Below are 15,000 nucleotides of genomic sequence, written 5' to 3'. Positions count from 1 at the left end.
CTAGACCTTTTTTTGAACACCATTATTTTTGTCTTACTGAGATTTACTGTCAGGGCCCAGGTCTGACAGATCTTCTGCACAGATGCTATGTACTGCTACAGACCCTCCTTGGTTGGGGACAGAAGCACCAGATCATCAGCAAGTAGTTGATTTCAGATTCTATTAGGCTGAGGCCGGGTCCTGCAGACTGTTCTAGTGCCCTCTCCATTCCGTTGATAGATATGTTGAAGAGGGTGGGGCTGAAGCTGCATCCCTGTCTCAACCCACGGCCCCGTGGAAAGAAATGTGTGTCTTTTTGCCAATTTTAACCTCACTCTCGCAGTTTGTGTATTTTATAACGTTGTATTTTCCCCCAACACCACTTTCCATCAATTTGTATATCAGACCCACATGCCAAATTGTGTCAAAAGCTTTTTTGAAATCAACAAAGCATGAGAAGACTTTGCCATTGTTTTGGTTTGTTTGTTTGTCAGTTAGGGTGTGCAGGGTGAATACATGGTCTGTCATATTGTAATTTGGTAAAAAGCCAATTTGACATTTGCTCAGTACGTTGTTTTCACTGAGGAAATGTACGAGACTGCTGTTAATGATAATGCAGAGCATTTTCCCAAGGCTACTGTTGATGCATATTCCATGGTAGTTATTGGGGTCAAATTTGTCCACTTTTGTGGATTGGGGTGATCAGTCCTTGGTTCCAAATATTGGGGAAGAAGCCAGAGCTGAGGATGATGTTAAAGAGTTTAAGTAGAGCCAATTGGAATTTGTGGTATGCATATTTTATCATTTAATTGAGGATACCATCAACACCACAGGCCTTTTTGGTTGGAGGGTTTGTATTTTGTCCTGTAACTCGTTCAAGGTAATTTGAGAATCCAGTGGGTTCTGGTAGCCTTTAATAGCTGATTCCAAGATGTGTATTTGATCATGTTTATGTCTATGTTTTTGCTGTTTGTTCTTTATTATAGAGCCAAAAAGATTGGAGAAGTGGTTCACCCATACTGACATCTGCATTTTGGATAGATACAGTTGAAGTCGGAAGTTTACATGCACCTTAGCCAAATACATTTAAACTCAGTTTTCACAATTCCTGACATTTAATCCTAGTAAAAATTCACTGTCTTAGGTCAGTTAGGATCACCACTTTATTTTAAGAATGTGAAATGTCAGTATAATAGTAGAGAGAATGATTTATTTCAGCTTTTATTTATTTAATCACATTCCCAGTGGGTCAGAAATGTACATACACTGAATTAGTATTTGGTAGCATTGGCTTTAAATTTAACTTGAGTCAACCATCTCAGTAGTCTTCCACAAGCTTCCCACAACATATTGGGTGAATTGGGTGAGTTCATGGTTGGGATGGTGTTCTTCGGCTTGCAAGCCTCCCCTTTTCCCCTCCAAATATAACGATGGTCATTACGGCCAAACAGTTCTATTTTTGTTTCATCAGACCAGAGGACATTTCTCCAAAAAGTACAATCTTTGACCCCATATGCAGTTGCAAACCGTAGTCTGGCTTTTTTTGTGGCGGTTTTGGAGCAGTGGCTTCTTCCTTGCTGATCGGCCTTTCAGGTTACGTGGATATGGATACTTTTGTACCTGTTTCCTCCAGCATCTTCACAAGGTCCTTTGCTGTTGTTCTGGGATTGATTTGCACTTTTTGCACCAAAGTACGTTAATCTCTAGGAGACAGAATGTCTCTCCTTCCTGAGCAGTATGACGGCTGCGTGGTCCCATGGTGTTTATACTTGCGTACTATTGTTTGTACAGATGAACGTGGTACCTTCAGGCGTTTGGAAATTGCTCCCGAGGATGAACCAGACTTGTGGAGGTCTACAAATTTTTTTCTGAGGTCTTGGCTGATTTCTTTTGATTTTCCCATGATGTCAAGCAAAGAGGAACTGAGTTTGAAGGTAGACTTTGAAATACATCCACAGGTACACCTCCAATTGACTCAAATGATGTCAATTAGCCTATCAGATGCTTCTAAAGCCATGACATCATCTTCTGGAATTTTCCAAGCTGTTTAAAGGCACAGTCAACTTAGTGTATGTAAACTTCTGACCCACTGGAATTGTCATACAGTGAATTATAAGTGAAATAATCTGTCCGTAAACAATTGTTGGAAAAATTACTTGTGTCATGCACAATGTAGATGTCCTAACCGACTTGCCAAAACTAAAGTTTGTTCATAAGAATTTTGTGGAGTGGTTGAAAAACTAGTTTTAATGACTCCAACCTAAGTGTATGTAGACTTTAGACTTCAACTGTAACTCTTCGTGTGTCTTTCAATTTCCCTGGAAGTTGTTAGTCTTCAATTACATTGAGCTGATTTCTGATGTGATTCACCATAGTGAAGGCATAGACTCTATGTTTTTGGTTGGACAGGTTTCTCAATTTCTTTCTGAGGTTTTTGCATTCTTCATCAAACCATTTGTCATTGTTGTTAATTTTCTTAGGTTGTCTGTTTGGAATTTTTGGATTTGATAGGGAAGCTGAAAGGTCAAATATACCATTTAGTTCGTTTGATTTCTGCTGCTAATTGCACACTTTCACTATTACTTGAAATGTTTTGTCCAGAAATAGTTTTTTTGGTGGGTTTCTACACTACTTTCCTTCCACCTATAGTATTTCTTAGCCCCAGCTCCTGTGTTAGGTGCTGGGGCTATGGTTGAGGGTGACGTCCTTCAGGAGGGGGTCTCACTGCTCTGTCCATTGCTCTGTTGCTCCTGTGTGAGGTGCTGGGGCTACGGTTGAGGGTGACGTCCTTCAGGAGGGGGTCTCACTGCTCTGTCCATTGCTCTGCTCCTGTGTGAGGTGCTGCGGCTACGGTTGAGGGTGACGTCCTTCAGGAGGGGTCTCACTGCTCTGTCCATTGCTCTGCCCCTGTGTGAGGTGCTCTGTCCATTGCTCTGCTCCTGTGTGAGGTGCTGCGGCTACGGTTGAGGGTGATGTCCTTCAGGAGGGGGGTCTCACTGCTCTGTCCATTGCTCTGTTGCTCCTGTGTGAGGTGCTGGGGCTACGGTTGAGGGTGATGTCCTTCAGGAGGGGGTCTCACTGCTCTGTCCATTGCTCTGCTCCTGTGTGAGGTGCTGGGGCTACGGTTGAGGGTGACGTCCTTCAGGAGGGGGTCTCACTGCTCTGTCCATTGCTCTGTTGCTCCTGTGTGAGGTGCTGCGGCTACGGTTGAGGGTGACGTCCTTCAGGAGGGGGTCTCACTGCTCTGTCCATTGCTATGCTCCTGTGTGAGGTGCTGGGGCTACGGTTGAGGGTGACGTCCTTCAGGGCAACCGTGGGGATTGCTGCATTTTCTTTTTTTATTATCTTTATTTAACTTGTCAAGTCAGTTAAGAACAAGTTCTTATTTTCAATGACGGTCTAGGAACAGTGGGTTAACTGGTCTAGGAACAGTGGGTTAACTGGTCTAGGAACAATGGGTTAACTGGCCTAGGAACAGTGGGTTAACTGGTCTAGGAACAGTGGGTTAACTGGTCTAGGAACAGTGGGTTAACTGGTCTAGGAACAGTGGGTTAACTGGTCTAGGAACAGTGGGTTAACTGGTCTAGGAACAGTGGGTTAACTGGTCTAGGAACAGTGGGGTTAACTGGTCTAGGAACAGTGGGTTAACTGGTCTAGGAACAGTGGGTTAACTGGTCTAGGAACAGTGGGTTAACTGGTCTAGGAACAGTGGGTTAACTGGTCTAGGAACAGTGGGTTAACTGGTCTAGGAACAGTGGGTTAACTGGTCTAGGAACAGTGGGTTAACTGGTCTAGGAACGGTGGGTTAACTGTTCTAGGAACAGTGGGTTAACTGGTCTAGGAACAGTGGGTTAACTGGTCTAGGAACAGTGGGTTAACTGGTCTAGGAACAGTGGGTTAACTGGTCTAGGAACAGTGGGTTAACTGGCCTAGGAACAGTGGGTTAACTGGTCTAGGAACAGTGGGTTAACTGGCCTAGGAACAGTGGGTTAACTGGTCTTGGAACAGTGGGTTAACTTGTTTAGGAACAGTGGGTTAACTGGCCTAGGATAAGTGGGTTAACTGGCCTAGGAACAGTGGGTTAACTGGCCTAGGAACAGTGGGTTAACTGGTCTAGGAACAGTGGGTTAACTGGCCTAGGAACAGTGGGTTAACTGGTCTAGGAACAGTGGGTTAACTGGCCTAGGAACAGTGGGTTAACTGGTCTAGGAACAGTGGGTTAACTGGTCTAGGAACAGTGGGTTAACTGGCCTAGGAACAGTGGGTTAACTGGTCTAGGAACAGTGGGTTAACTGGTCTAGGAACAGTGGGTTAACTGGTCTAGGAACAGTGGGTTAACTGGTCTAGGAACAGTGGGTTAACTGGTCTAGGAACAGTGGGTTAACTGGTCTAGGAACAGTGGGTTAACTGGCCTAGGAACAGTGGGTTAACTGGTCTAGGAACAGTGGGTTAACTGGCCTAGGAACAGTGGGTTAACTGGTCTTGGAACAGTGGGTTAACTGGCCTAGGAACAGTGGGTTAACTGGTCTAGGAACAGTGGGTTAACTGGCCTAGGAACAGTGGGTTAACTGGTCTAGGAACAGTGGGTTAACTGGTCTAGGAACAGTGGGTTAACTGGCCTAGGAACAGTGGGTTAACTGGCCTAGGAACAGTGGGTTAACTGGCCTAGGAACAGTGGGTTAACTGGTCTAGGAACAGTGGGTTAACTGGTCTAGGAACAGTGGGTTAACTGGTCTAGGAACAGTGGGTTAACTGGTCTAGGAACAGTGGGTTAACTGGTCTAGGAACAGTGGGTTAACTGGCCTAGGAACAGTGGGTTAACTGGTCTAGGAACAGTGGGTTAACTGGTCTAGGAACAGTGGGTTAACTGGCCTAGGAACAGTGGGTTAACTGGTCTAGGAACAGTGGGTTAACTGGCCTAGGAACAGTGGGTTAACTGGCCTAGGAACAGTGGGTTAACTGGCCTAGCAACAGTGGGTTAACTGGCCTAGGAACAGTGGGTTAACTGGTCTAGGAACAGTGGGTTAACTGGTCTAGGAACAGTGGGTTAACTGGCTTAGGAACAGTGGGTTAACTGGTCTAGGAACAGTGGGTTAACTGGCCTAGGAACAGTGGGTTAACTGGCCTAGGAACAGTGGGTTAACTGGTCTAGGAACAGTGGGTTAACTGGCCTAGGAACAGTGGGTTAACTGGTCTAGGAACAGTGGGTTAACTGGTCTAGGAACAGTGGGTTAACTGGCTTAGGAACAGTGGGTTAACTGGTCTAGGAACAGTGGGTTAACTGGTCTAGGAACAGTGGGTTAACTGGCCTAGGAACAGTGGGTTAACTGGTCTAGGAACAGTGGGTTAACTGGCCTAGGAACAGTGGGTTAACTGGTCTAGGAACAATGGGTTAACTGGTCTAGGAACAGTGGGTTAACTGGCTTAGGAACAGTGGGTTAACTGGTCTAGGAACAGTGGGTTAACTGGCTTAGGAACAGTGGGTTAACTGGCCTAGGAACAGTGGGTTAACTGGTCTAGGAACAGTGGGTTAACTGGCCTAGGAACAGTGGGTTAACTGGTCTAGGAACAGTGGGTTAACTGGTCTAGGAACAGTGGGTTAACTGGCTTAGGAACAGTGGGTTAACTGGTCTAGGAACAGTGGGTTAACTGGCTTAGGAACAGTGGGTTAACTGGCCTAGGAACAGTGGGTTAACTGGCTTAGGAACAGTGGGTTAACTGGCTTAGGAACAGTGGGTTAACTGGTCTAGGAACAGTGGGTTAACTGGTCTAGGAACAGTGGGTGAACTGGCCTAGGAACAGTGGGTTAACTGGTCTAGGAACAGTGGGTTAACTGGCCTAGGAACAGTGGGTTAACTGGCCTAGGAACAGTGGGTTAACTGGCCTAGGAACAGTGGGTTAACTGGCCTAGGAACAGTGGGTTAACTGGCCTAGGAACAGTGGGTTAACTGGCTTAGGAACAGTGGGTTAACTGGTCTAGGAACAGTGGGTTAACTGGCCTAGGAACAGTGGGTTAACTGGCCTAGGAACAGTGGGTTAACTGGCCTAGGAACAGTGGGTTAACTGGCCTAGGAACAGTGGGTTAACTGGCTTAGGAACAGTGGGTTAACTGGTCTAGGAACAGTGGGTTAACTGGCCTAGGAACAGTGGGTTAACTGGCTTAGGAACAGTGGGTTAACTGGTCTAGGAACAGTGGGTTAACTGGCCTAGGAACAGTAGGTTAACTGGCCTAGGAACAATGGGTTAACTGGCCTAGGAACAGTGGGTTAATTGGCCTAGGAACAGTGGGTTAACTGGCCTAGGAACAGTGGGTTAACTGGTCTAGGAACAGTGGGTTAACTGGTCTAGGAACAGTGGGTTAACTGGTCTAGGAACAGTGGGTTAACTGGTCTAGGAACAATGGGTTAACTGGTCTAGGAACAATGGGTTAACTGGCCTAGGAACAATGGGTTAACTGGTCTAGGAACAGTGGGTTAACTGGTCTAGGAACAGTGGGTTAACTGGTCTAGGAACAGTGGGTTAACTGTTCTAGGAACAGTGGGTTAACTGGTCTAGGAACAGTGGGTTAACTGCCTGTTCAGGGGCAGAATGACAGATTTGTACCTTGTCAGTTCGAGAATTTGTACATGAAACCTTTCGGTTACTAGTCCAACGCTCTAACCACTAGGCTACCCTGCCGCCCCTTGCCTTGCAGAGGACCTGGTCATAAAGGCTGTTCAAGTCCAGGGTGGAGTGGTGGGTCAGGTAGACGTTGGGTTTTGGGGCACAGTCCAGGGAAATGCTTACATTCACTCGCTGTATGGTGGCAAGGTGAATGTATGTTCGTGTTGGCAGGGTAGAGATAACCACTTGTGCATTGGGGAAAGTAGAATAAGCTTTTTCAATCACTCCCTTGAGTGCTGGGCCCCCAAGTAGTGTTAGCTGTGCCATGATTTCCTCTCTCTCCTTCACTGCTGTTAGCTGTGCCATGTGTTCCTCTCTCTCCTTCACTGCTGTTAGCTGTGCCATGTGTTCCTCTCTCTCCTTCACTGGTTAGCTGTGCCATGTGTTCCTCTCTCTCCTTCACTGCTGTTAGCTGTGCCATGTGTTCCTCTCTCTCCTTCACTGCTGTTAGCTGTGCCATGTGTTCCTCTCTCTCCTTCACTGGTTAGCTGTGCTATGTGTTTCTCTCTCACCTCAGTCCGTAGAGCAGACAGCCGTTCATCTCCTCCTTCCACCCTCCGGGTCTCGTTGGACTGGTGTTGTTTTGCTGGTCTGTTTTGTGGGTCTTTTCTGTCTGGATTGTGTGAACTATCTCTCTGAGCTCCACCATGTCTCTCTCCATCTCTGTGAATGTATCCCTCTCAGTGATGGAGGAGCAGTGCAGTTGTGGGACCTGGGTGTGTTCAGTGGTGGTGACCATCCTCGTCAGCAGGACAGTTTGAAGAGGTGTGTTCAGTGCTGGTGACCATCCTCGTCAGCAGGACAGTTTGAAGAGGTGTGTTCAGTGGTGGTGACCATCCTCGTCAGCAGGACAGTTAGAAGAGGTGTGTTCAGTGGTGGTGACCATCCTCGTCAGCAGGACAGTTAGAAGAGGTGTGTTCAGTGGTGGTGACCATCCTCGTCTGCAGGACAGTTTGAAGAGGTGTGTTCAGTGGTGGTGACCATCCTCATCAGCAGGACAGTTTGAAGAGGTGTGTTCAGTGGTGGTGACCATCCTCGTCTGCAGGACAGTTAGAAGAGGTGTGTTCAGTGCTGGTGACCATCCTCGTCAGCAGGACAGTTAGAAGAGGTGTGTTCAGTGGTGGTGACCATCCTCGTCAGCAGGACAGTTTGAAGAGGTGTGTTCAGTGGTGGTGACCATCCTCGTCAGCAGGACAGTTTGAAGAGGTGTGTTCAGTGGTGGTGACCATCCTCGTCTGCAGGACAGTTAGAAGAGGTGTGTTCAGTGCTGGTGACCATCCTCGTCAGCAGGACAGTTTGAAGAGGTGTGTTCAGTGGTGGTGACCATCCTCGTCTGCAGGACAGTTTGAAGAGGTGTGTTCAGTGGTGGTGACCATCCTCATCAGCAGGACAGTTTGAAGAGGTGTGTTCAGTGGTGGTGACCATCCTCGTCTGCAGGACAGTTAGAAGAGGTGTGTTCAGTGCTGGTGACCATCCTCGTCAGCAGGACAGTTAGAAGAGGTGTGTTCAGTGGTGGTGACCATCCTCGTCAGCAGGACAATTTGAAGAGGTGTGTTCAGTGGTGGTGACCATCCTCGTCAGCAGGACAGTTTGAAGAGGTGTGTTCAGTGGTGGTGACCATCCTCGTCTGCAGGACAGTTAGAAGAGGTGTGTTCAGTGCTGGTGACCATCCTCGTCAGCAGGACAGTTTGAAGAGGTGTGTTCAGTGGTGGTGACCATCCTCGTCAGCAGGACAGTTAGAAGAGGTGTGTTCAGTGCTGGTGACCATCCTCGTCAGCAGGACAGTTTGAAGAGGTGTGTTCAGTGGTGGTGACCATCCTCGTCTGCAGGACAGTTAGAAGAGGTGTGTTCAGTGCTGGTGACCATCCTCGTCAGCAGGACAGTTAGAAGAGGTGTGTTCAGTGGTGGTGACCATCCTCGTCAGCAGGACAGTTTGAAGAGGTGTGTTCAGTGGTGGTGACCATCCTCGTCTGCAGGACAGTTTGAAGAGGTGTGTTCAGTGGTGGTGACCATCCTCATCAGCAGGACAGTTTGAAGAGGTGTGTTCAGTGGTGGTGACCATCCTCGTCTGCAGGACAGTTAGAAGAGGTGTGTTCAGTGCTGGTGACCATCCTCGTCAGCAGGACAGTTAGAAGAGGTGTGTTCAGTGGTGGTGACCATCCTCGTCAGCAGGACAGTTTGAAGAGGTGTGTTCAGTGGTGGTGACCATCCTCGTCAGCAGGACAGTTTGAAGAGGTGTGTTCAGTGGTGGTGACCATCCTCGTCTGCAGGACAGTTAGAAGAGGTGTGTTCAGTGCTGGTGACCATCCTCGTCAGCAGGACAGTTTGAAGAGGTGTGTTCAGTGGTGGTGACCATCCTCGTCAGCAGGACAGTTAGAAGAGGTGTGTTCAGTGCTGGTGACCATCCTCGTCAGCAGGACAGTTTGAAGAGGTGTGTTCAGTGGTGGTGACCATCCTCGTCTGCAGGACAGTTAGAAGAGGTGTGTTCAGTGCTGGTGACCATCCTCGTCAGCAGGACAGTTAGAAGAGGTGTGTTCAGTGGTGGTGACCATCCTCGTCAGCAGGACAGTTTGAAGAGGTGTGTTCAGTGGTGGTGACCATCCTCGTCAGCAGGACAGTTTGAAGAGGTGTGTTCAGTGGTGATGACCATCCTCGTCTGCAGGACAGTTAGAAGAGGTGTGTTCAGTGCTGGTGACCATCCTCGTCAGCAGGACAGTTTGAAGAGGTGTGTTCAGTGGTGGTGACCATCCTCGTCAGCAGGACAGTTAGAAGAGGTGTGTTCAGTGGTGGTGACCATCCTCGTCTGCAGGACAGTTAGAAGAGGTGTGTTCAGTGGTGGTGACCATCCTCGTCAGCAGGACAGTTTGAAGAGGTGTGTTCAGTGGTGGTGACCATCCTCGTCTGCAGGACAGTTTGAAGAGGTGTGTTCAGTGGTGGTGACCATCCTCGTCAGCAGGACAGTTAGAAGAGGTGTGTTCAGTGCTGGTGACCATCCTCGTCAGCAGGACAGTTTGAAGAGGTGTGTTCAGTGGTGGTGACCATCCTCGTCTGCAGGACAGTTTGAAGAGGTGTGTTCAGTGGTGGTGACCATCCTCATCAGCAGGACAGTTTGAAGAGGTGTGTTCAGTGGTGGTGACCATCCTCGTCTGCAGGACAGTTAGAAGAGGTGTGTTCAGTGCTGGTGACCATCCTCGTCAGCAGGACAGTTAGAAGAGGTGTGTTCAGTGGTGGTGACCATCCTCGTCAGCAGGACAGTTTGAAGAGGTGTGTTCAGTGGTGGTGACCATCCTCGTCAGCAGGACAGTTTGAAGAGGTGTGTTCAGTGGTGGTGACCATCCTCGTCTGCAGGACAGTTAGAAGAGGTGTGTTCAGTGCTGGTGACCATCCTCGTCAGCAGGACAGTTTGAAGAGGTGTGTTCAGTGGTGGTGACCATCCTCGTCTGCAGGACAGTTTGAAGAGGTGTGTTCAGTGGTGGTGACCATCCTCATCAGCAGGACAGTTTGAAGAGGTGTGTTCAGTGGTGGTGACCATCCTCGTCTGCAGGACAGTTAGAAGAGGTGTGTTCAGTGCTGGTGACCATCCTCGTCAGCAGGACAGTTAGAAGAGGTGTGTTCAGTGGTGGTGACCATCCTCGTCAGCAGGACAATTTGAAGAGGTGTGTTCAGTGGTGGTGACCATCCTCGTCAGCAGGACAGTTTGAAGAGGTGTGTTCAGTGGTGGTGACCATCCTCGTCTGCAGGACAGTTAGAAGAGGTGTGTTCAGTGCTGGTGACCATCCTCGTCAGCAGGACAGTTTGAAGAGGTGTGTTCAGTGGTGGTGACCATCCTCGTCAGCAGGACAGTTAGAAGAGGTGTGTTCAGTGCTGGTGACCATCCTCGTCAGCAGGACAGTTTGAAGAGGTGTGTTCAGTGGTGGTGACCATCCTCGTCTGCAGGACAGTTAGAAGAGGTGTGTTCAGTGCTGGTGACCATCCTCGTCAGCAGGACAGTTAGAAGAGGTGTGTTCAGTGGTGGTGACCATCCTCGTCAGCAGGACAGTTTGAAGAGGTGTGTTCAGTGGTGGTGACCATCCTCGTCAGCAGGACAGTTTGAAGAGGTGTGTTCAGTGGTGGTGACCATCCTCGTCTGCAGGACAGTTTGAAGAGGTGTGTTCAGTGGTGGTGACCATCCTCATCAGCAGGACAGTTTGAAGAGGTGTGTTCAGTGGTGGTGACCATCCTCGTCTGCAGGACAGTTAGAAGAGGTGTGTTCAGTGCTGGTGACCATCCTCGTCAGCAGGACAGTTAGAAGAGGTGTGTTCAGTGGTGGTGACCATCCTCGTCAGCAGGACAGTTTGAAGAGGTGTGTTCAGTGGTGGTGACCATCCTCGTCAGCAGGACAGTTTGAAGAGGTGTGTTCAGTGGTGGTGACCATCCTCGTCTGCAGGACAGTTAGAAGAGGTGTGTTCAGTGCTGGTGACCATCCTCGTCAGCAGGACAGTTTGAAGAGGTGTGTTCAGTGGTGGTGACCATCCTCGTCAGCAGGACAGTTAGAAGAGGTGTGTTCAGTGCTGGTGACCATCCTCGTCAGCAGGACAGTTTGAAGAGGTGTGTTCAGTGGTGGTGACCATCCTCGTCTGCAGGACAGTTAGAAGAGGTGTGTTCAGTGCTGGTGACCATCCTCGTCAGCAGGACAGTTAGAAGAGGTGTGTTCAGTGGTGGTGACCATCCTCGTCAGCAGGACAGTTTGAAGAGGTGTGTTCAGTGGTGGTGACCATCCTCGTCAGCAGGACAGTTTGAAGAGGTGTGTTCAGTGGTGATGACCATCCTCGTCTGCAGGACAGTTAGAAGAGGTGTGTTCAGTGCTGGTGACCATCCTCGTCAGCAGGACAGTTTGAAGAGGTGTGTTCAGTGGTGGTGACCATCCTCGTCAGCAGGACAGTTAGAAGAGGTGTGTTCAGTGGTGGTGACCATCCTCGTCTGCAGGACAGTTAGAAGAGGTGTGTTCAGTGGTGGTGACCATCCTCGTCAGCAGGACAGTTTGAAGAGGTGTGTTCAGTGGTGGTGACCATCCTCGTCTGCAGGACAGTTAGAAGAGGTGTGTTCAGTGCTGGTGACCATCCTCGTCAGCAGGACAGTTTGAAGAGGTGTGTTCAGTGGTGGTGACCATCCTCGTCTGCAGGACAGTTTGTAGAGGTGTGTTCCGTGCTAAGGAGGTGTCCATCCTCGTCTGCAGGACAGTTTGTAGAAGTGTGTTCCGTGCTAAGGAGGTGTCCATCCTCGTCTGTAGGACAGTTTGTAGAAGTGTGTTCCGTGCTAAGGAGGTGTCCATCCTCGTCTGTAGGACAGTTTGTAGAAGTGTGTTCCGTGCTAAGGAGGTGTCCATCCTCGTCTGTAGGACAGTTTGTAGAGGTGTGTTCCGTGCTAAGGAGGTGTCCATCCTCGTCTGCAGGACAGTTTGTAGAGGTGTGTTCCGTGCTAAGGAGGTGTCCATCCTCGTCTGCAGGACAGTTTGAAGAGGTGTGTTCCGTGCTAAGGAGGTGTCCATCCTCGTCTGCAGGACAGTTTGTAGAGGTGTGTTCCGTGCTAAGGAGGTGTCCATCCTCGTCTGCAGGACAGTTTGTAGAGGTGTGTTCCGTGCTAAGGAGGTGTCCATCCTCGTCTGCAGGACAGTTTGTAGAGGTGTGTTCCGTGCTAAGGAGGTGTCCATCCTCGTCTGCAGGACAGTTTGAAGAGGTGTGATCAGACTCACTCAGGATGGGGGAGTCGTCACAGAGCTTTTCCTGCTGCGCTCTCTCTCTCTTTGATACCATGAAAGTCCTACTGGAATTGCTTGAGGAGGCCCTGCACCATTACTGTCCCAGACTTGTACACATTGACAGAGGTTGTTTCAATCTCTAGTATTCTGAGTTTCCACCGTGGGCCAATACCCTCTCTCTTGACATAAGGGTAGTGTACTCTTATAGCACTGTGCCATGCCAGGGGATGGTCTGTGTTTATATAGCACTGTGCCATGCCAGGGGATGGTCTGGTTAATATAACACTGTGTCAGGGGATGGTCTGTGTTTATATAGCACTGTGCCATGCCAGGGGATGGTCTGGTTAATATAACACTGTGTCAGGGGATGGTCTGGTTAATATAACACTGTGTCAGGGGATGGTCTGTGTTTATATAGCACTGTGCCATGCCAGGGGATGGTCTGGTTAATATAACTCTGTGTCAGGGGATAGTCTGTGTTTATATAGCACTGTGCCATGCCAGGGGATGGTCTGGTTAATATAACTCTGTGTCAGGGGATGGTCTGTGTTTATATAGCACTGTGCCATGCCAGGGGATGGTCTGGTTAATATAACACTGTGTCAGGGGATGGTCTGTGTGGAACATGAATTAGCTTACGTTCCCCTCTTTGTGGCAGTCAGCAAATACTGTCTGTGGATTGTCCTTCCTTGAGGAGATTCTTTTTGCACTGTTCCCGTGCAGTGTTATGTTTAATATCCATAGGGTACTGTATCCCAGGGATACGTCATGGTGGGTCAAGGGTCACTACATTTGGAGGGGGCTGTGAAACTCTGCTGCCATTGTTCGGGCTCAAGAGTTTTCACACCTCTCACTTCACACTTCAGTGCAAATTGAAGATGCAGCAAGGTCAGTTTTGTCCTAGCAGCTTGGTATTTTTTAAAAATTATTTATTTTAACTTTATTTAACTAGGCAAGTCAGTTAAAATAACAAATTCTTATTTTACAATGACTGCCTACTCCGGCCAAACCCTCCCTTAACCCGGACAACGCTGGACCAAATGTGTGCCGCCCTATGGGACTCCCGATCACGGCCGGTTGTGATACAGCCCTGGACCGAACCAGGATCTGTAGTGATGCCTCTGGCACTGAGATGCAGTGCCTTAGACCACTGCCCCACTCTGGAGCCACTTGGTAGCTTAGTAGCCTTATTTATTAAGCTTTATAGAACAACATTACCTAGAGATTGTCTTTTACTTTTTGGCAAAACACCAGTCTCAACGTCAACAGTGAAGAGGCGACTCCGGGATGCTGGCCTTCTAGGCAGAGTTCCTCTGTCCAGTCTCAACGTCAACAGTGAAGAGGCGACTCCGAGATGCTGGCCTTCTAGGCAGAGTTCCTCTTTCCAGTGTCTGTGTTCTTTTGCCCATCTTAAACTTTTATTTTTTATTGGCCAGTCTGAGATATGGATTTTTCTTTGCAACTCTGCCTAGAAGGCCAACATCTCCAAGTCGCCTCTTCACTGTTGACGTTGAGACTGGACAGAGGAACTCTGCCTAGAAGACCAGCATCCCGGAGTCGCCTCTTCACTCTTGACATTGAGACTGGTGGTTTGCGGGTACTATTTAATGAAGCTGCCAGTTGAGGGCTTGTGAGGCATCTGTTTCTCAAACTAGACACTCTAATGTACTTGTCCTCTTGCTCAGTTGTGCACCGGGGCCTCCCACTCCTCTTTCTATTCTGGTTAGAGCCAGTGTGCTCTATCTTGTGAAGGGAGTAGTACACAGCGTTGTACGAGATCTTCAGTTTCTTGGCAATTTCTCGGATGGAATAGCCTTCATTTCTCAGAACAAGAATAGACTGAAGTGTTTCAGAAGAAAGTTATTTTGTTTTTGTCCATTTTGAGTCTGTAATCGAACCCACAAATGCTGATGCTACAGATACTCAACTAGTCTAAAGAAGGACAGTTTTATTGCTTCTTTAATCAGATCAACAGTTTTCAGCTGTGCTAACAAAATTGCAAAAGGATTTTCTAATGATTAATTAGCCTTTTAAAATGATAAACTTGTATTAGCTAACACAACGTGCCATTGGAACACAGGAGTGATGGTTGCTGATAATGGGCCTCTGTACTCCTATGTAGATATTCCATTTAAAAAATCAGCCGTTTCCAGCTACAATAGTCATTTACAACACTAACAATGTGTACACTCTATTTCTGATCAATTTGATGTTATTTTAATGGTCCAAAAATATGCTTTTCTTTCAAAAACAAAAACAAGTGACCCCAAACGTTTGAATGGTAATGTATATTTATTTATTTAACCCTTATTTAACCAGGCAAATTGACTGAGAACAAATTCTCCTTTACAGCAACAACCTGGGAAATAGTTACAGGTGAGAGGAGGGCGATGAATGAGTCAATTGGAAGCATTATGGAACTTCTATTCGAACAAATAAGCCACAAGATATGTTGACACCCATTGACCTCCATACAAAACCTCCTAGGTTGATGAGTGAAAAAAAAGCGAAAAAACGCCACCTGCTGGAGATGACAGATTTTGGACCCAGTTTTCCCTCTCGTTTCGCCTTTTCATCCTCTCTGGTATCCTCCGTGAAAGATGAGGGGAGGACACTCTTCC

This window comes from Oncorhynchus tshawytscha, linkage group LG16 (assembly GCF_018296145.1).
Source record: "Oncorhynchus tshawytscha isolate Ot180627B linkage group LG16, Otsh_v2.0, whole genome shotgun sequence".
In the NCBI taxonomy this organism is placed as follows: domain Eukaryota; kingdom Metazoa; phylum Chordata; class Actinopteri; order Salmoniformes; family Salmonidae; genus Oncorhynchus; species Oncorhynchus tshawytscha.
Note: the sequence above shows the minus strand (reverse complement) of the source record.